At 36.1% G+C, this 20,363-nt stretch overlaps 1 long non-coding RNA gene across 1 annotated transcript; it reads left to right on the top strand.

The window, feature by feature from the left end:
• Positions 1-15,672: 15,672 nt before the first annotated feature.
• LOC141602469 (uncharacterized) lies at positions 15,673-17,384 on the top strand. Its single transcript, XR_012524461.1, has 2 exons — positions 15,673-15,752; positions 17,181-17,384. It is a non-coding gene; the product is annotated as an uncharacterized LOC141602469 (long non-coding RNA).
• The last annotated feature ends 2,979 nt before the right edge of the window (positions 17,385-20,363 follow it).

Genomic DNA, 20,363 nt, shown 5'->3' with positions numbered 1-20,363 from the left:
AAACTTTGAGGCATGGCCGTGGAGTTCACTGAAAACCTTTGAAAACTATTTAACCTAATTACTACTTTTACAAAATAAAAACATAATACGAATAGAAATATGCAAGGGATCTCGGATCCCTCCAAATTTAAGAAATGCAATAACGAATGATAATTAAAAGGATGTATCGTTGCCTCAACAACGCTCGCTAGCCACTCGTCTTGTAACCCCCAGCATATAAAACCGCGTATAACACCGACATGTCACCTGTCATTCATAAAAATGAATGCCACGGTCAGTGAGGAGTAATTCAGGTGTCTTACCAGCCGTATTACAATGTAATAACGTAAGTACAACACAAAATCCATCGGTTTATCAAACATACAACATAGAAAAGATAAATAAATCATGTGATAACGGAACTTACACCTTTCAAAACGTGTCCCACTTTACTACGACCAAACACGACATCGTAGTAAAGGAAGCACGAGGACAACACATGACCAAAATGACGTACTGGACTGCCGTCAATGTACAAATGCTAAATCAACCATAAAGAGTAAACCACGATCTCCTGGTAGGACAGCTAAATAGCATCACGCTCTCGGGATACAACACATACCCCGACAATCATCGGACTACAACACATATCCGATATAAGCAGTCTTAGCTTAAGTACAGTACCGGCCTTTCGGTAACCCGACACTATACTCTCGGAATACAACGAATACAACACGTATCCGATTCAACGGCTACGGTAACTTCTCGTAACCCCGAGACTCGTAACCGGGCTACACCACATAACCACGGCCGAGTAACTTCAATCCGGCCACCTAATCCACGACACATGAACTAGGATCCGAATTGAAACCATCGTAACAAATGAAATTGATTACCACTAGTATAGAATGACAAACACACTTAGACTCACTGTACTTACATATCTAGCATGGACTAACCATAAAATCCAAAGGTGGAAACAACCACGAAATACGGGAATGGGAATAAACACACTTTAATATGAAAATACCACCATGTATTGGCCGACCAATCTATCTAGCATCTCGTACCTGTTCCAACATAATTAAAGTACATATACGGCCCATAATGCTTACTGTCTCATCTGCAACACAGTACAAATATAGCAAGACAATTCCACAAAATAATACTCCCTCCTATTCATTTTAACCTTCCCCTTTCAAAATGGCACGCAAATTAAGGGTAGGATTATTTTATTGTAAAGTATTGTGGTGGTTTAAGGTAATTGGAGAGAGGGAAGGTATTATTGTGGGGTAAGATGATTAAAATAAGTATTGTTGTGGGGTAAGGTGATTAAAATAAGATAAAGTATGAGTATTGTGGGGTATTGTTGTGGGGTAAGGTGATTAAAATAACTATAAAACTTTACTAAATAAGGAAAGAGGGAGAGTTATATGAATAGATGAAAAAGGAAAGGGGGAAGGTTAAAATGAATAGGAGGGAGTATACCATTTACTTTTATCAAAATCGCATCCAAAACAATCCTTACCTGCCAGTATACGCCGTCTCAACTATACAATACTCTAACTAGTATCCGACAATCTCTACATGTAAATATAAACCGTCTCAACTATACAACGGACTAACTATTATCCAAAAACGATCCTTACACGCCAGTACACACCGTCTTAAATATACCACAACTAAACAAGACCCCAAATAGCATCTCAAAACAATCCCTACATGTCAGTATACACCGTCTCAACTATAAAATACAACAATTAGCACCCAAAACAATCCATACATGTCAGCATACACCGTCTTAAATATACCACTTACTAGCTAGCATCCCAAATGATCCCTACAGGTCAGTATACACCGTATCAATCATCTCCACATATCAGTATACACCGTCTCAACTATACAACTGACTAATTAACATCCATAAGGATCTTTATATATAATTATAGGCCGTCTCAACTATATAACAGACTAACCAGCATTCGAAATAAACATATTTTACAAGTAATATCGAGTAATCCGTTATCGTTACCTTTTTCCGATCGAACTAGTCCTTCATGACTAACAAATCTTATAGAAGACCGACTATCTCAGCATCTACAACCGTCTTATAATAAATAAAGCTGAAAGTATAAATTGGGTTTGTAAAAATACATGACTAAAATGAATGTTACTTACATCGGAATGACGAGAACGACGAGAGGAGCGCTATGGAACAAAAATAGTTGAAAACGGATAAGGAACGAAGCACCGACGTCGATTAACAGATCAAATTTTGAAAAGGAAAGAAAACTCGCCAGAAGAAGAAACAAAGAACGAAGAAGAAGAAAAGAGACGTGAGTTCGTGAAATGAGACAGCAGCCTGATAGCCTGCTATTTATTATACGTATCATTCTTCATCGTTAAGTAATTTCGCTCGTTTTTAAAACCGTCTCGAGTTAATAAAATCGGTTTTAGTAAAAGTTTCAGTAATAAAACGGAATCAATAATAAATAAATTTAATGAGTGAAAATAAAATAAACTCAAATTGACTAACGGAAATAAAAGGAATTCGATTCGAATCGGAGTTATTAACGATTTTTACTAAATTAGCGGAGTTTAACGAAATTTGATAATTTAGCAAAATAACTCAAAATAGCTAATTGGATGACTTTTCCTAAATCCGTTTTGAATCCACTAAGGGCCGACTTTCATAAAGGACTCGTAAAAGGATCGGAAATTATTAACGATTATTAAAATTAACAACTCGAATTATAATGAATTAATTAATTAGCTGAGAGTATGTATATATATAAATCGTTAAATGACGTAATTTAACTTCAAAATAGAAATTAGAAGAATTTTACCCAACTTAATAAAATACGGGATGTTACAAGTAATATAGTTACTCGACCGAGTACCTTATACTCGACCTAGTATGCTATGTACTCGATCGAGTACTTCGATGGGCGGTCATTTTGAGTCGGTGGTTTTGTTCTTACGGTTGTTTTGAGTCGTAGGGCATGTATACATGTATGTTTTGGGTCTTAAAGTATTCTTTTATATGTGACGGTCTTGATACGTAAGTTACCGGATGTTATGATATGGAGAATGTTGGCTTATGAGGGACATGTGTTGGATAAGGAAGACATGTGTTAATGTGGTTGTGAGAGAGAGTGGAAAAAAAAAGGGAAAAATGTGAACTAATTGAGGTAAAGAGCATGTCTTGTGAGATATGGTGAGTGATATAGTCGTGTGTAGGGTAATATAAAAGTAAGTATATTTGAGCAAGGGTGATGTGGATGTAAAGAAACGTGAGAAAGAAAGATTGAGGTGAGGGATATGAATAGTGACATAGTGGTATGTGTAAGGATTTATGGAGGGAGACGGTTAGGATTGTGTTGGTTAAGGATATATGTGAGAAAAGGCTGTTATAGAGGGATGAAAAATAATGGTGTATAGTGAGATCGAGTTATGCCGCGATGGGTAGATAGTGGTCGAGTTTGGGAATTTGGAATATCAAGAGGTGAGGCTAGTATGTAATTCCTTGGGAAATTAACGGTATGAGGTAAATTTTTGGTTTCCTAGAGATACGAAAGGGAGATACGACTAATGGAAGAGTAACCATTAGTGTGTAGACTTGATGTGACAAGGGTGAGTGAGAAGCAAGATGAGAGAGGATAAATGATAAGAAGAATGATAAGATATTGAGATGAATTAATGGAATTAGAGTTGTGGAGCTATGGGAGAATAAACAAATTACTAAAGAGATAGTTAGAAAAGAGAAAGGAGATGAATTATTAATTGGTATTATTGAGTAAAAAGGGGGAAAGAGGGATGGAAGTAAGTTGAGAGAACGCTGACCGGAGTTAAGGAGCATGAAGGTAGAAAATTATGGAAATGAACGATAGCCTCGCTAGAGGGTGTGAATTAATGGTTATATAGGAGAGCAGGACGACATGTTAGCCGTGAGTTTCGAGGTATTAAGGGAATAAGAAGCTTGTAAAGTGTTTGCACGATCTGAGAATTTGGTGGAGAGTTAGGTAACGATATGATAAAGGATAGAATTGGGAATAATGTTGAGGTAGATTTTGTTGATGGATTGGATGTTCATTATTTGGGATGATAACCAAAGAGAGGAAATGGATTGTTATATTAAGAAGTGATAGTAAGAGAGTAGTCACATGAAGGATGTTGGTGTCATAGTATTGTCTCTAGTGGTTGAGGATGCTGTTACTTTAGGGAAGTTAGTTGTTCTAATGAGGTTGATTTCGTGGAGGTGATTAGTATGTTTGGTTGTGAGGGAGTATAAGATGTGGATATATGAGGTATTCGCTGGAAGTTGGGTATTGATGTTATGGCTACATTTGCCGGAGGAGTGATAATTGTGTGTATGAGAGGATATGTTATGGAAGGCACCTGAGTTAAGTCCGGGATGAGAGGTATTCATTGTCAAGTGGTAACTTACGTGATCAGGATTGGCTAGTTAGATTCGATTATGGGTCAATGAGGTGTGTAAAACTTGGTGTGAGGTCCTGACCTCACGAGTAACGATGTGGTGTGATAGTTATGAGTCGTTATATGTGTGTGTTCCGCGACATAAGTTATAATTATATGTGTATGTATGATATCTGTAAGTAATGGTGTGAGGTTCTGGCCTCAAGAGTCATAGTATGGATGGTATTCATAAGGTTGGTATTTGTGATCCCGTCTAATGTGTTGCGTCGTGATCTGGTAGAGCAGATTTAAGAAAGTCTTGGGGTCAAGGAAGTTGTGCTGAGTCAGTGTTGTGAGATTGTAAAAGTTGTGATGACTATCGATGTGGTTGTTGTGCACTGTGCACGGTAATTCGTGTTGTGATACGAGTATTTCGTATTGTCATAGGTTGTTGTTTGTTTACTGCTATTTCTTGTCAGTGTCGGTCGGGGCATATAGACCGTTGTGTTGTTTCCCGATGTTTCTTACCAGTGTCGGTATGGGTATGACCCTATTGGTTTTTATAGAGTATGATATGAGAGAGAGTTGGGTATGGTTCTGTTGTTGTCATGGCATGGTAATATTCTGTTAATGGGGCACAATTGTGAGAGGTTGTTGGAGTACTTTTGATCTTGGGTTAGATGAGGCATTGGTGGACATAGTTGTGGAAAGAAATTGTGGAACATGTGTGGTATTGAACTTGAAGCTATGGGAGGTTTAACACCTTTTATTGGGGCAGTGAGTACGGAGTTTTGGGACTTAGTATCATGTCAAGTCAAGGGTGAGTTTGTGGTAATAAAAGAGATGAAATTGAGAAACTAATGTGAGTATGTGTAATATTTTGTGGATTGTGAGCTAAGATTGTGGAGATGAGTGTATAAGTATATAGAAGTATGTTGTTTTGCAGTAGTGTGGAAGAGATGAAGTAATGGTAATAGTGAGGATTTTATGATATATGTTATGGGAGTACAGAATAATTGGAGGCACGAGAACTGTTAGAGAAAGAGAGCCCTGGATATAGGAATGGTTGTAGGTCTTAAGGTTATAGTGGTTTATCGTTGACATGCGTTGATAATGAGGGTTATGGGAGGTATGGCAATGGACCTAGTATTAGTGAGTTACAAGGACGTAACATTTATCTTAAGAGGAGTAAGATGCGACAAAGAGAGTTCGATGGTTGTACATGTTATAGTATAATGGGAAGTTTGAGTGTTGGTGTAGAGTAAAGGATGGATTTGTGTTGGGGTTGATTTTATTACAGGTAATGGCAGTACTCGTAGTAGTATGATGTTTAGGAGTGTGTTTAAGACTCGAGAGTGTTAACGGATTGTGTGAGGATGTTTATGCGTGTGAGTAAACTTCGAGGACGAAGTTCTATTTAAGGGTGGTAGAATGTAACATTCCGTCTTGATGGTTGATCTTGTTCGGTGGATTGCCTTGGTAATTGAGTTGCTAGTGAGGGTTATAGAAGTGAGACAGTGTAACACCCCGTAATTTCGAACCATTATTATTTTGCGGAAATAATTTATTAATCAAATAAAATTTGATATTAATGTATTTAAAGTAAAAATAATTCAAAGAAATATAATTTTATTATATTTTGAAGAAAAGTATTTATTTTGATAGTTTCGAAATGTTTAAAAATAGTTTAAACCGTGTAAAAACTTTTTATTTCGAAAAATGGGCATATCGGGGAAAAATGACAATTCTATTGAAAATTGGGCAAACGATTTTGGAAATGGGTCGTATGAGTATTCAATTTTCTTGTAATCTCGTGTTTAAGAACTTTGGTCTTGTCGGAATTTGCATTTGACCAACGGTTTTAATTATTATCGAAACGAGCCAAAACCGACTCGTAAAATCCCGACTTAAACCCGTCTCCCTCCTTTCCTTTCTTCCTTTCCCGCGGACACCCCTTCCCCCTTCCTTTTTTCTGATTTTTTCTTCATCTTCCTTACATTCTATTCCTAATCTAAACTAATAAACACCATTTTCATCAAATTCAAGCTAAAATTCATCATAACTTCCTCATTTCTTATTGGATTTTCACATAATTTATATTTCCGGAATCCTCTCGTCGAGATCTACAACCTGGTATATTTTAATTTCAGTTTTATTGAAGTTGTTTTAAGACGAATTTTGGGCAAATTTCGGTATTTATACTTATTTTTGTGTTTTTATTGTTTATTTAGGTGAAGAATTGGAAGACGAGTTTGGGGACTCGTGTATTGTCGAAGATAGTGGCTAGTTGCTTGTTAGGGTTTGGTTTCAAGGTGTTAATTGCTCATTTTCTAGCTTAAGGTAACATATTTCGAGTTACTCGACGAATAATCGTCACATTCTTTGCTTTTTGTATGTTTTTGTGATTTTTGTTTGAGTAGTAAATTTTCACATGATAAAATGGGTTGCATGCATGTCTAATGCTTGTCTTTTGTTAGTTTAAGTTAACCAATTGTATATTATTGTTTAGAACAAATTTGGATGAGTAATTATTTGATGGGACAAATCCGCGGGTTGGCTGGAACGTGTCAGTACCGGACCGAGACATTTTCCAATGTTTTCAAAAATATGACAGATTGAACGGCGTCGAAAAATTAGGTGGTTTAGCCACTTGAATCACTCAATTCGGAGTCCGTATGAGTATTTGGCGTCGTTTTACCGAAAAATTTATAGAAAAGTTACTGTTCACAGACCCGCGGTACTGTTCACAGCAGTGAAACAGGCCCGTGACGGGCCGCGGCAGGCCCGTGCTTGGCCCGGGTTGGTCCGTCGCTTGTTTCGCGGTTTTTCATGCAATATTTGTCATTTCGGGTTCATTAATGTTATAGTTAGTATAAGTCACATATGAGTATACTTTTGAATTGAATCATATTAGTAGTAAAAATTATGTTAATGGTAAAAATTAAGTTTATATTAGTAGTTGCACATGTTAGGATAGATTATAAAATAAAATTTTAATGAATAGGCTCAAAATGAATTTTATAGTGCTAATTGTAATGTTTTGTTGATTGTGCCGAAAACTGAGCCTTAGTCCCTTTGACTGATTCGATGTCAGTCAATTGGGTGATTGGTCAGCCGCAATTTAACCCGTACCTGTCGCAGGGCTGGGGTTGCGGGTAAAAATTCGGTTGGATGAAATTTTATATGTATTGGATAATCGGCCTTTTTCTTGTTTTAGGCCACTTATCAAGTTTTTAAGTTCACATGTATAGTTGGTTGAATTTAATAGTTTCTTATATTGTAGAAATGGCCCTAGATTCCCTTAAGCCTTTAATATTGTTAATATTGCTAGTATTGGTATTAAATACTTTCTTGCAGGTTGTTGTGTTTGTCATAGATAGGTCTTTATAGTCTATGACGAGTATATGTTCACTGCTTAATAGCCTTTGTGTTCCTGACTAGTGGATTTATATCCAAGTTGGGGCATGACCTCGTTACTTATTTTGATAGTAAGTAGTCAGCTTAAGTACTAGCCAACCCTTTGGTGGACTCCTTAGGGTACTCACTTTGTTTTAGAAAAATTGTGGGTCTTGGGTGCGGTGGTGTGTATCCGCATGTCTAGGTCTGCGCAGATTTTAGGCTAGGGTTGTGTTGTCTCTTGGCCATGTTTTATTAATATTAACCGCTGAGCCAAGATACCGGTTCGATTACCTTCCCTACCTCGTGGTATAGACTCGAGTTACAGAGTGACTATTGACGGTACTAAGAACTTATGCCTGTCTTTGATATATTGCCCTTTCTTGTATGGTGATTTTATGAATTGTAATAGGTGAGATGTAAGCCGGTTACAATTGATAAAGTTTGGATTACTGTTTGTTATATGTTTCACATGATAGTTTATTTTGGTCAGTTAGGGGGTCATAGGTTAGAATACTTGGTAATTAAATTGTTTATCATGTTGTTTACATGTTTCATTACATGTTACATTAAATATGACGTTTCGTGGCTGGGAGGACTCGAAGTTACTCTCCACTGAATTGTGGCTTTCGTGTTTGTATAAAATGCGATTGACAGGTTGAAGATTTAGATGGGGTCACAGACGAGCTAGTGAGCATAAGGAACCTTGGACCTAGTTTGGCTATTCTTATAGTAAACCTTTTAACTTTTGGTTTTGTATATATTTTGAAGGGACATATGTCTCCCTTTTCTATTTTGGTTTGTATCATTATATCCCCGGGTCTTTAGCGTGGTTATGTAAATTAGTTTATTAGCTTTTGCAGGTATTGGCACTCTTAAATTTGGAGATGTTTGTGAATGGTTTAGGAAAAGTTTTAAAAATTACAGGTTTTGTCTAGTTGAACCAATTACAAACATATCCTACCGCTTTTTCTCAGATTTTACGTGTTTAATTATCGCGTTATTTAAGGGTGTCACAGTTGGTATCAGAGCATATTTGCTCCCGACGCACGTTTGTGCACCCCACCTAAAATCACTTGACCTTTAAATAATAAACTTGAGAGATGGGTAGGATGGGTAGAGTTAGGATTTTTATGTGGTAGTCTGTTTGTGATTGCTATTTGTTAGGTTCTAACCAATGTTCTCTTTTGCAAGATGGCTCTCCAAGAAATGTAGATAATGCAATCTTACAAGCTAGGTTGTTGATGGTTGGTTATTAATTTTGGTGCCGTTAAAGATTGGTTATGCCAAATGAAGAATGCTTCCACTTTCTCGATATTTCTTTCCGTATTCAATGTATCTTACCTTAATCTTCCAATCTCGTTGTTTATTCGTCTTTCTAATTCCTCTTCTCTCTCCTTGGTAACTACTCTTCTATTCTTTCTCCCGTTTCATCCATGGTTCGTTTTCTTCTTATAATAAGAGTCCTTGCGGACACCTTCCTTTTATTCCGCAGGATAGTCCCCTTGTTCAAGAGAACCCGATTATGAGAGAATGTATCATTGGAGGGCGTGAAGGAGTTGAGAAATTGATTGTTTAAGGTTTGAGTTGTATAGGAGAATATAACTTGGGATCCTTTGGTTAATCTTGTTAGTTGTGCTTAATGTGAGAGTCTAGTGAGTTGAGAAACACCTTGGGATTTATGTCTTTTGAGAGCTTGTTTGTTATAGGTGATTGAGCGTGGGTACTACCTTAGCACATAAGTTGAAATGAACCTAAGCTACTTCATTTGAGAGTCTCGATGTTTCTTATGGAGAATTAAAGGAATGATAGTTAGCCCCAATCTTGGTAGGCCTTGAAAGGAATACAATAGGACATGGACGTTGCTTAATGGATTGGTATCGTACTTTGGAATTAGTTAGTTTGTTAAACCTTTTGAGTTGACCAAATCTAGTATAGAGTAGCCTTGTTGACCTTATTAATCATATCTGAATTTGGGAATTTTGGTGGAAAGTTGTTCGATGTAGTTCGTGAGTTCAAAGATGCGATTCTACTTTATGGTATCGGAGACTAGAAGTACAAAGTGGGGAGATGATAGTGAAAACAAGCCATGGTACTTGGGGATGACATAGCAAGTGAAGTTCGATAACGAGAATTGTAAAGGAGATACCTTGGGACTTGAATAGTAACAAATGAATTTGTGTGGTGAATTGATTTTGACTCTTAGAACCAATTGAGTCGAGGAATACCTACCATTCTGGAGTCCTTGTTAATCCTATAATTTGGTAGACTTTTGGGGCTTTGTTGAGCACCTTAGTGATGTAACCTTATCATATCGATCATAAGCTTGGATGAGTGTTTGGTAAGCGGTAACCCTTTCATTATGCCGCTGCTGTTCTCCTCTCCTTCTCTTTAGCGTTCGTTGAACCTTGTTTTCATGCCGAAGTTTACGTATCTTCTTCTTGCCCGAGATATCTTCTTAACTCGAGTACCTCTTATTTCTGTCAACCGTTATCTTTACGGTCCGACTCCTTAGTTTCCTAACTTGTCATGCTCATGCACCCTTCGAAAATATTTTACCGTTTCTCTATTCCGTTATAACTCCTTATCTACTTAGTATAGTGGGTACCTTGTTGACCATGTTTACAGAGTTAGTGGGATGTGATTTGAGGATTTTTGTATTTTGATTTTTGTCGGGAATTAGTGTAGGAGTTTGTGTCTGTATTTGACCATGTGATATAAGAGCTAGATTTTTGATGGAATTCTTATGATGGCAATGTTGTAGTCTCCTTGCGAGTTAAGGTTCGCATGTTTTGGTGGTATAAGACCCACTTTGGTTTCAATTTGATGATGAGACTAATGGGATTAGTTTACCTGGGTGGAGTATTTCTATGGTTATTTTGGATTTGTTTTGGGCATTGTCGTTCGGGGATTGTCGTTTGTCATTTGATCCTTACTTTACGGAATTGGGGATTGATAGTTAAGTCTGTGGATTGTTATTGTAAATTTGGACCTTATATTTAATCCTTTGAGGAATCTTTCTATTGGAATTGGAATATTGTTGGGAAGTAGGATAGTGAACCTTGAGTAAACCGATCAGATGATTTGTGTGATGAACCCATTTATCTTATAGTTAGTGCTAATTATAGATTGGATAGTGCAACTTGTTGCTTGTGGGTTGGTTTCAAGCATGAATGCGTTTGAGAATATTGAATCTTGGTAAGGGTATAATATTGTTACTAGTTTCGACTTTGGATTTTGAGTTTGTTTGATGGAGGATACTGGTGGAAACATTTTGATTGGGAAACTGTTAAGTTATAATTGTAGAGGATATGATTGTCTCAAGGATTAGCTTATGAGTAGACTTGTCGAGGAGTGGTTCAGATGGCTCTTTGGATTAGTGTGGCCTCTGGTTGTTGCCCTGTTGATGTTCGGAGGACCTAGTAGGATGGCTCTGTGGTTGGATAATTGAGTGAACCTTTCTCGATGTACCGATCTTCCTAATTCCGATCTCCGACAATTGTCATTCTTGCTATTCTGGCTTGTTCCGTTGTGCTCGCCTTTATGGAACTCATTTGACCTCTTGAGTAAAGCGTCTTGTTCGTTGACATCTTTATTGACTTCATCCAAAAATTCCACCTTTAAAAGTTCAATTCCTTCTTGTCTGTTGGGTGTGAGTTCCCTATCGCGACTTGCACTTCTCGTTCCCGAGTTGTTTTCCATCTTGCATAGATTCTATATAGTTTGAGTAAACTTTTGGTTCATTTATTTGGAGTAAATTTACAAATTGACCTCTTTCTATAACATTTGAAAATGATTTCTCACTCTCTTTCAACCCTAGTGTTCGATTGGATACCTAAGCTATTTCTCGTTTTGTGTAATGATTCCTTTTCTTACTCTTTTTCCGAGTTACTAAGCCTTATTTAATCATAATTAGTAAAGATAGTATTCTTACTATAGAACTTTAAGCTAAAATTTTGAAAATACTTATATGATTTTTAATGGTTTTAACATTAATGAGTGTTTAATCTCGTTGTTGGTGACGTCCCAATAATGGGTTTTCTCATTTATTGGTGTAGAAATATTTTTTATGTCTTGATATGAATGTGGATGTTCTTGTCTGATCAACGAGAGTATCACCGTTTCATTGAAAAGATACCTATATTTTTCTTATGATTATATTATTAAGATATTGTATACTATAATTTCTCCTTCTAAGTTTCGAGGACGAAACTTTTTAAAAGGAGGGGTGATTGTAACACCCCGTAATTTCGAACCATTATTATTTTGCGGAAATAATTTATTAATCAAATAAAATTTGATATTAATGTATTTAAAGTAAAAATAATTCAAAGAAATATAATTTTATTATATTTTGAAGAAAAGTATTTATTTTGATAGTTTCGAAATGTTTAAAAATAGTTTAAACCGTGTAAAAACTTTTTATTTCGAAAAATGGGCATATCGGGGAAAAATGACAATTCTATTGAAAATTGGGCAAACGATTTTGGAAATGGGTCGTATGAGTATTCAATTTTCTTGTAATCTCGTGTTTAAGAACTTTGGTCTTGTCGGAATTTGCATTTGACCAACGGTTTTAATTATTATCGAAACGAGCCAAAACCGACTCGTAAAATCCCGACTTAAACCCGTCTCCCTCCTTTCCTTTCTTCCTTTCCCGCGGACACCCCTTCCCCCTTCCTTTTTTCTGATTTTTTCTTCATCTTCCTTGCATTCTATTCCTAATCTAAACTAATAAACACCATTTTCATCAAATTCAAGCTAAAATTCATCATAACTTCCTCATTTCTTATTGGATTTTCACATAATTTATATTTCCGGAATCCTCTCGTCGAGATCTACAACCTGGTATATTTTAATTTCAGTTTTATTGAAGTTGTTTTAAGACGAATTTTGGGCAAATTTCGGTATTTATACTTATTTTTGTGTTTTTATTGTTTATTTAGGTGAAGAATTGGAAGACGAGTTTGGGGACTCGTGTATTGTCGAAGATAGTGGCTAGTTGCTTGTTAGGGTTTGGTTTCAAGGTGTTAATTGCTCATTTTCTAGCTTAAGGTAACATATTTCGAGTTACTCGACGAATAATCGTCACATTCTTTGCTTTTTGTATGTTTTTGTGATTTTTGTTTGAGTAGTAAATTTTCACATGATAAAATGGGTTGCATGCATGTCTAATGCTTGTCTTTTGTTAGTTTAAGTTAACCAATTGTATATTATTGTTTAGAACAAATTTGGATGAGTAATTATTTGATGGGACAAATCCGCGGGTTGGCTGGAACGTGTCAGTACCGGACCGAGACATTTTCCAATGTTTTCAAAAATATGACAGATTGAACGGCGTCGAAAAATTAGGTGGTTTAGCCACTTGAATCACTCAATTCGGAGTCCGTATGAGTATTTGGCGTCGTTTTACCGAAAAATTTATAGAAAAGTTACTGTTCACAGACCCGCGGTACTGTTCACAGCAGTGAAACAGGCCCGTGACGGGCCGCGGCAGGCCCGTGCTTGGCCCGGGTTGGTCCGTCGCTTGTTTCGCGGTTTTTCATGCAATATTTGTCATTTCGGGTTCATTAATGTTATAGTTAGTATAAGTCACATATGAGTATACTTTTGAATTGAATCATATTAGTAGTAAAAATTATGTTAATGGTAAAAATTAAGTTTATATTAGTAGTTGCACATGTTAGGATAGATTATAAAATAAAATTTTAATGAATAGGCTCAAAATGAATTTTATAGTGCTAATTGTAATGTTTTGTTGATTGTGCCGAAAACTGAGCCTTAGTCCCTTTGACTGATTCGATGTCAGTCAATTGGGTGATTGGTCAGCCGCAATTTAACCCGTACCTGTCGCAGGGCTGGGGTTGCGGGTAAAAATTCGGTTGGATGAAATTTTATATGTATTGGATAATCGGCCTTTTTCTTGTTTTAGGCCACTTATCAAGTTTTTAAGTTCACATGTATAGTTGGTTGAATTTAATAGTTTCTTATATTGTAGAAATGGCCCTAGATTCCCTTAAGCCTTTAATATTGTTAATATTGCTAGTATTGGTATTAAATACTTTCTTGCAGGTTGTTGTGTTTGTCATAGATAGGTTTTTATAGTCTCTGACGAGTATATGTTCACTGCTTAATAGCCTTTGTGTTCCTGACTAGTGGATTTATATCCAAGTTGGGGCATGACCTCGTTACTTATTTTGATAGTAAGTGGTCAGCTTAAGTACTAGCCAACCCTTTGGTGGACTCCTTAGGGTACTCATGTAACACCCCGTATTTTATTAAGTTGGATAAAATTCTTTTAATTGCTATTTTGAATTTAATTACATCATTTAACGATTTATATATTTATGCTTAGCTAATTAATTAATTTCATCATAATTCGATACGTTAATTTTAATAATCATTAATAAGTTCATTTAAAGTTAGTTCGAGTTTATTTATTTAATAATTTCCGTTTCTTTACGAGTCCTTATGAAAGTTGTTTTAAGTAAACCCGAGATGGATTTTGGGAACAAAACCGTCCAATTAGCTATTTTGAGCTTATTTCACTAAATTAGCAATTTTTATTAATATCCGTTAGTTTTGTAAAAAAAATCGCTAATAATTCCGATTCAAGCTGATATTGTATTATTTACGTTAACTAGCTGAGTTTATTTTATTTTCACTCATTAAATTTATTTATTATTGATTCCGTTTTATTACTGAAACTTTTACTTAAATCGGTTAAATTTAACTCGAAACGGTTTTAATAACGATCGAAGTTTCTTAACGACGAAGAAACGTACGTATAATATATAGCAGGCTAGCAGGCTCGTCACTCATTCTTTCATTTCCCCACGTCTCTTTTGTTCTTCTTCGTCCTTCTTCGTCCTTCTGTTTGTTCCTTTTTCAACCTTTGTCTATAATCCGTCCTGGTGCTCCGTTTGTCATCCGTTTTCAACTATTTTTGTTCCATAGCGCTCCTTTCGTCGTTCTCGTCAATCCGTTGTAAGTAAAATTCATTTTCGTTATGTATTTTTACAAACCCAATTTATATTTTTTAGCTTTGTTTATTATAAGACGGTTGTATGTACTAAAATAGACGGTCTGGTAGAATATTTGTTAGTCATAAATGATTAGTTCAATCGGAAAAAGGTAATAATGATAGGTTACTCGGTATTACTTGTTAAATTTGTGTATTTTGAAAGTCAAGGTTAGTCTGTTTTATAGTTGAGACGGTGTATAATTATATATAGGGATCATTATGGATGTTAATTAGTCGGTTGTATAGTTGAGACGGTGTATACTGATATGTGGAGATGATTGAGACGGTGTATACCGACCTCTAGGGATCATTTGGGATGCTAGCTAGTAAGTGGTATATTTAAGACGGTGTATATTGACATGTAGGGATTGTTTTGGGATGCTATTTGGGATCTTGTTTAGTTGTGGTATTGTGCGATAAATTAGACTTTGTTTTTAAGTCCGCTGCAGTACTTTGGGACATTTTGGGACCGTTTTGACTCGGTTAGGACTGGTTTAGGATTGATTGAACTCTGTTTTGGTACCGCTTTTTGTGCGACCTTTCCTGACTGTTTTGGGACAGTCGAAATGGAGGCCGTGTGGGCTGTTTTGGCCTCGGTTTTGGGAGCCGTGACAGTGAGTTGGGCTCGATTTTGGGACGGATAAAATGGTGCTTTATGGGACTATTTCTAGGGCGTAAAAGTTGTGACAATTTTCTTGGTATGCCTGTCAAAAGGGAGGGTCATAATGGTTTATGAACATAAGACAGTAGCTAATGAATATGTTTACATGTTTTGATTTAAATTAATTTCCGTCTCATATTTTATATAACGATAATTCGTTAATATCGTCCCTTCACATAATTATTTTAGGTGACTCATATGTGGTTGAAGATGAATAGTAATTTTGGGTTTTAGAAGCTTTCTCAAGTTTATTGCTTGTCTCTTTGCTAGCTTAAGGTAACTATTCCGAGTTACTCGACGAATTAATGTCACATTAGTAGTAAATGTGGTGCTTGTTGTTTGTTAAGTGTTTAGGTGATTGATAATGTTTTACTTTCATTTTTCACATGATAGAAATTGGAAATAGCATGAGAATAATATAGCGATAAAATTTGTAATTTGGGCCAAAGTAGGCCAAGACTACGAGTTGGGCCGTTATTGACCGAACGAGTTTGGTCAAACTAGGTTTAAACCAGTCAGCCTCGATTTGACCGATGACCCGTCTCGGGACTCGGGTCGAGGGTTTGTCTTTGAGGTGAGATTGGTTGTTTTTGGATGTTTTATGTTGATGCCTTAATAGTTGTAATTATCATTTCACATGTTGGTTGTTGGATGAATTGGTTGCCTTATACTTCAGTCTTCTTGTCTTGTTGCCATTTTAGCTTGTTCTCATGAATTATGAGATTAACGGTTAGCTGGAGTTTGGATTATTATTGATATTGAGGATATTGTTGGATTGTCTCATTTGAATAGACATTTATATAGCCTTTCACATGATAGAATGTTAGCATTTATGTTGGTAAGTTGAACTCTTTGCCCTCTTATGGTTAAGTGGGTGTCTTACTTGTCTTGTGTGGTGTGGGCTAAAGTATTCAAGTCGGGACTAGGCGGGACTAGGTCCTAGGTGAGTATTTCGGCCTTCATCATAGATAGGTCTTTATAGTCTCTGACGAGTATATGTTCACTGCTTGATAGCCTTTGTGTTCCTGACTAGTGGATTTATATCCAAGTTGGGGCATGACCTCAGGTACTTATTTTGATAGTATGGGGTCAGCTTAAGTACTAGCCAACCCTTCGGTGGTGTCCTTAGGGTACTCACTTCACTTTGTTTTAAAAAAAGTTGTGGGTCTTGGGTGCGGTGGTGTGTATCCGCATGTCTAGGTCTCAAGTGATTTTAGGCTAGGGTTGTGTTGTCTCTTGGCCATGTTTTATTAATATTAACCGCTGAGCCAAGATACCGGTTCGATTACCTTCCATACCTCGTGGTATAGACTCGAGTTACAGAGTGACTATTGACGGGACTAAGAACTTATGCCTGTCTTTGATATATTGCCCTTTCTTGTATGGTGATTCTATGAATCATAGAAGGTGAGATGCAAGCCGGCTATGGTTGATAGAGTTTGGATTCCTGGATGTTATGTGATTCACATGATAGTGTAGTATGAGTCGGTCTAGTATTCACATGCTAGGACTATGTGGCGTTATATTGTTGTTCACATGATAAGCACGATTGCCTTAGCATCTATATGCTAAGGCAGTGTGTGATTCGTATTCATATTCTTATGTTTACATGTTATATTAATTATGACATTTCGTGGCTGGGAGAACTCGGAGTTACTCCCCACTGACTGTGGCTTTCGTATTTGTATAAAATGCGAATGACAGGTAGGTGATGCATATATGGGGTACATGGACGAGCTAGCGAGCAAAGTAACCTTGGGACCTAGATTGGCTTTATTTTATGGTGACCCTTAAACCCTTTTTATGTCACATACATTTTAGGGACATATGTCTCCCTCTTTACATTTAGTTGTATAATTTGCTATTCGCGACTTTAGCGATGGTTATGTTATGAAACTTCTAGTTAGACCTTGTATGTTTGACACCTTCCAATTTGGATATCTTTATAACAGGTTCAGGTTTTAAAAATTACAGGTTTTTACCCAAATGAACCTATTACAAACATATCCATGCAGTTTTATTCTAGAATTACGTGTTTACTTTTCCGCAATAAATGAGGGTGTCACACGTTGGTATCGAGCATATTTGCTCCCGACGCACGGTTGTGCACCCCAATATAAATAACTTGACCTTAAAATAATAAACTTGAGAGATGGGTAGGATGGGTAGATTTAGGATCTTATGTTGTAGTCTCTTTGTGTTTGTTCTTTGTTAGGTACTAACATGTTTGTTGATTGTCATTTAATAATTGTTGCGTTCTTGGATCAATGACCGTGAGCTTATCTATAGCTAATGGAGTTATTACCCTTATTATAAAAAAATTTGAACTAAAGGTTTTGAAAATATTTTAATGTTTTTCACTGGTTTTAACGTCAATTAGTGTTAAAGCTTGTTATTGGAGACGTCTGATAATTAGTTTTATCATTTGTTGGTGTAAAAATGTATTTTTATGTCTTTGAATTGGAATATTGATGTTCTTGAGTGATCGCCAAGAATATCTCCGTTCCATTGAAAGGACACTTATATTTTACGAAGATCAAGATTTAGTGCCTATTGCTGAGGATTGAAGATTTGTTCAACCTTTGAAGAATGCTTCTACTTCCTTGAAGATGTTTCTCGTTCTTTTTGTATCTCGCCTTATTCTTAATCTCTTGGTGCTTATCCTCCTTCTAAACTCCCTTCTGTTTTACTTTAAAAGCTACTCTTGTACTCCTAACTTGTCTTTTGTTCCTTGCTAATCCTTCCTTAACGCCTTTTTGATAGTACTATTTCTTTTGAGAAATGTTGACCTTGGTTGGAAATTATGACCTTTGAGGAGATTGTTTGTGTTTGACCCTTTCCTTGTTTTGAGAGGATTTGATGTTGGAAAGACTTAGGTAGTGTGATGAGACAGACTTGATGGTTCTTATACCTAGATCCTTGATAAAGTGAGTACGTTGGATTGGGGGATTTTATGTGTCAAGTGTGAGTTGCATTGGTTACTAAGGTTATGGAACATGGCATTGTTGTTTATGTTTGGGATACTAGTGCTTAGTGCTTGACTTAAAATGGATGAAACTGAATGGTGGATTTGAGGATATAGGATTGACTAAGTAGTCGAGTTTGTGATTGGCTTCCATAATCACTTTGGATATGAGGGTTTGATAATGTATAAGTTACCGTGGGAGAAATGTTAAATGTGGGATTATTAGTTGGTTTTAGTGAGTGATATTGATTACTACTTGAGGTATGGTATGAGAGTTCTTGAGTTGAGAGAGACTTAGTATTGAGAAGAATTTGTTAACCCTATAGTTTTATAGACCTTGAGGTCGCATTGAGTACTTGAGATGATGGGATGATGTTGTAGCTGAGTGTAGTTCCGCTTTTGGGAATCCTTAATAAGTAAAAGGGTAGAGAAACTTGAAATCCTATTGATTTTTCAGATTTTGGGGTTGATATGATACTATCTTGTTTTGAAATGAGAGCCTTGTGGAATACTAGAGAAACCTTCTCTTGGAGTTTAGAGCTTGGTATTGGGATTCTTGATTGAAGGTTTACCTTTTTGAGGAATCCATAGTTGACACTAGTTGGATACGAATATAGCTTTGTTGGAAGCCTTGACCTTAGACTTGTGAAAGTTGTTTCTGGATGTTTGAGGATTTGGAGCGATGAGATCACACTTATAATGGAGTACCTTGTTTCAGGGAATAGATTAGGATGAGGTAACATAAGCGATTGAGGAAACCCTTGGGAGAGATGTGGTTATGAGTTTTGTTGTTAGGAAGTTTTCGGAACCGTTTTGAGTGATGTTGTTGTTTGAGATAAGAGTGTCTGGCGTTTCCTTGTTGTCTAAAATTCCCTTTCTCCTTGATCATAAGCGTTACTGTTCATACCTCATTTCCTCGCTTCATCTTGCTTCTCCTTTACGTTTGACACTCGTATCTTGTGAAATTCTATCTTTGACACCCTTGTAAATTTGACTTCAATTCTTATCCCTAGGAAGTTCATCATAGTTCTTTTGATTAGTTAAGTTTGAACTCTCTTAACGTACTTTGCAATTATGATATCTAAGTTCTTTCCTTTTCGTACAATTTCTGAACGTTTCAAGCTATCATTTTTGGTTCATTGTTAAAAATTTATATTATCTTTACAAAATCTTACCTATTTTAAAATGTTCGAAAATGAAAATTTGATTTAGGTCCCCATCTGTTCCTTGAGTGTAAATTTATTTATCATGATTTTAATTGCTAAACCCGAGATTTCTTTAAATTTTATCCAATTTCTGTTAACTTTGATCTATTTATGATTCCTTTGTCAAAGTTTAATATCATATTTTTAGGAATTTAATTCCTTTTTTAGTTTAAAAGTGAAACCTTTATTTCCATTTTGGCTTATGCAAAAGAAAATTTGAGTGGATTACCTTTTCTTTGGATTTTAACGTTGATCGGACGTTATTAGAGACGTTTAATAACTTGTTCTACGCTTGACGGCGAATAGTTTTTGTTTTAAATTTGTCTCTGACTTGGAAAGTTAGCGTTCTTGTGTGCACGACAAGAGCATTTCCGTTCCATGAATGAGACTTATATTTTTGAAAACTCTTCATTAATGTTTTTGAAGGTATTTTGATTTTGATTTATATAAATGATTTGCCTTTTTACCTTATCTTTGATTTGGAATGTGATGTTCTTGAATACGTAACGAGAACACTTCCGTTCCTCTGATGAGAGTCTGGTTCTGTCGGAAAATTTTATTTGAAACTTTGAAAGAATTTTAATTCTTACTATTTGCAACCTTTTAATATTGTGGGTTACCAATTTCAAAAAAATTCCAGTTTTATTTTCATGACCTTCCATTTCTACTTTCAAGTTTCGAGGACGAAACTTTTTAAAAGATGGGGTGATTGTAACA

This window comes from Silene latifolia, chromosome 9 (genome assembly GCF_048544455.1).
Source record: "Silene latifolia isolate original U9 population chromosome 9, ASM4854445v1, whole genome shotgun sequence".
Taxonomy (NCBI): domain Eukaryota; kingdom Viridiplantae; phylum Streptophyta; class Magnoliopsida; order Caryophyllales; family Caryophyllaceae; genus Silene; species Silene latifolia.
This window is presented reverse-complemented; position numbering and strand designations above follow the sequence as displayed.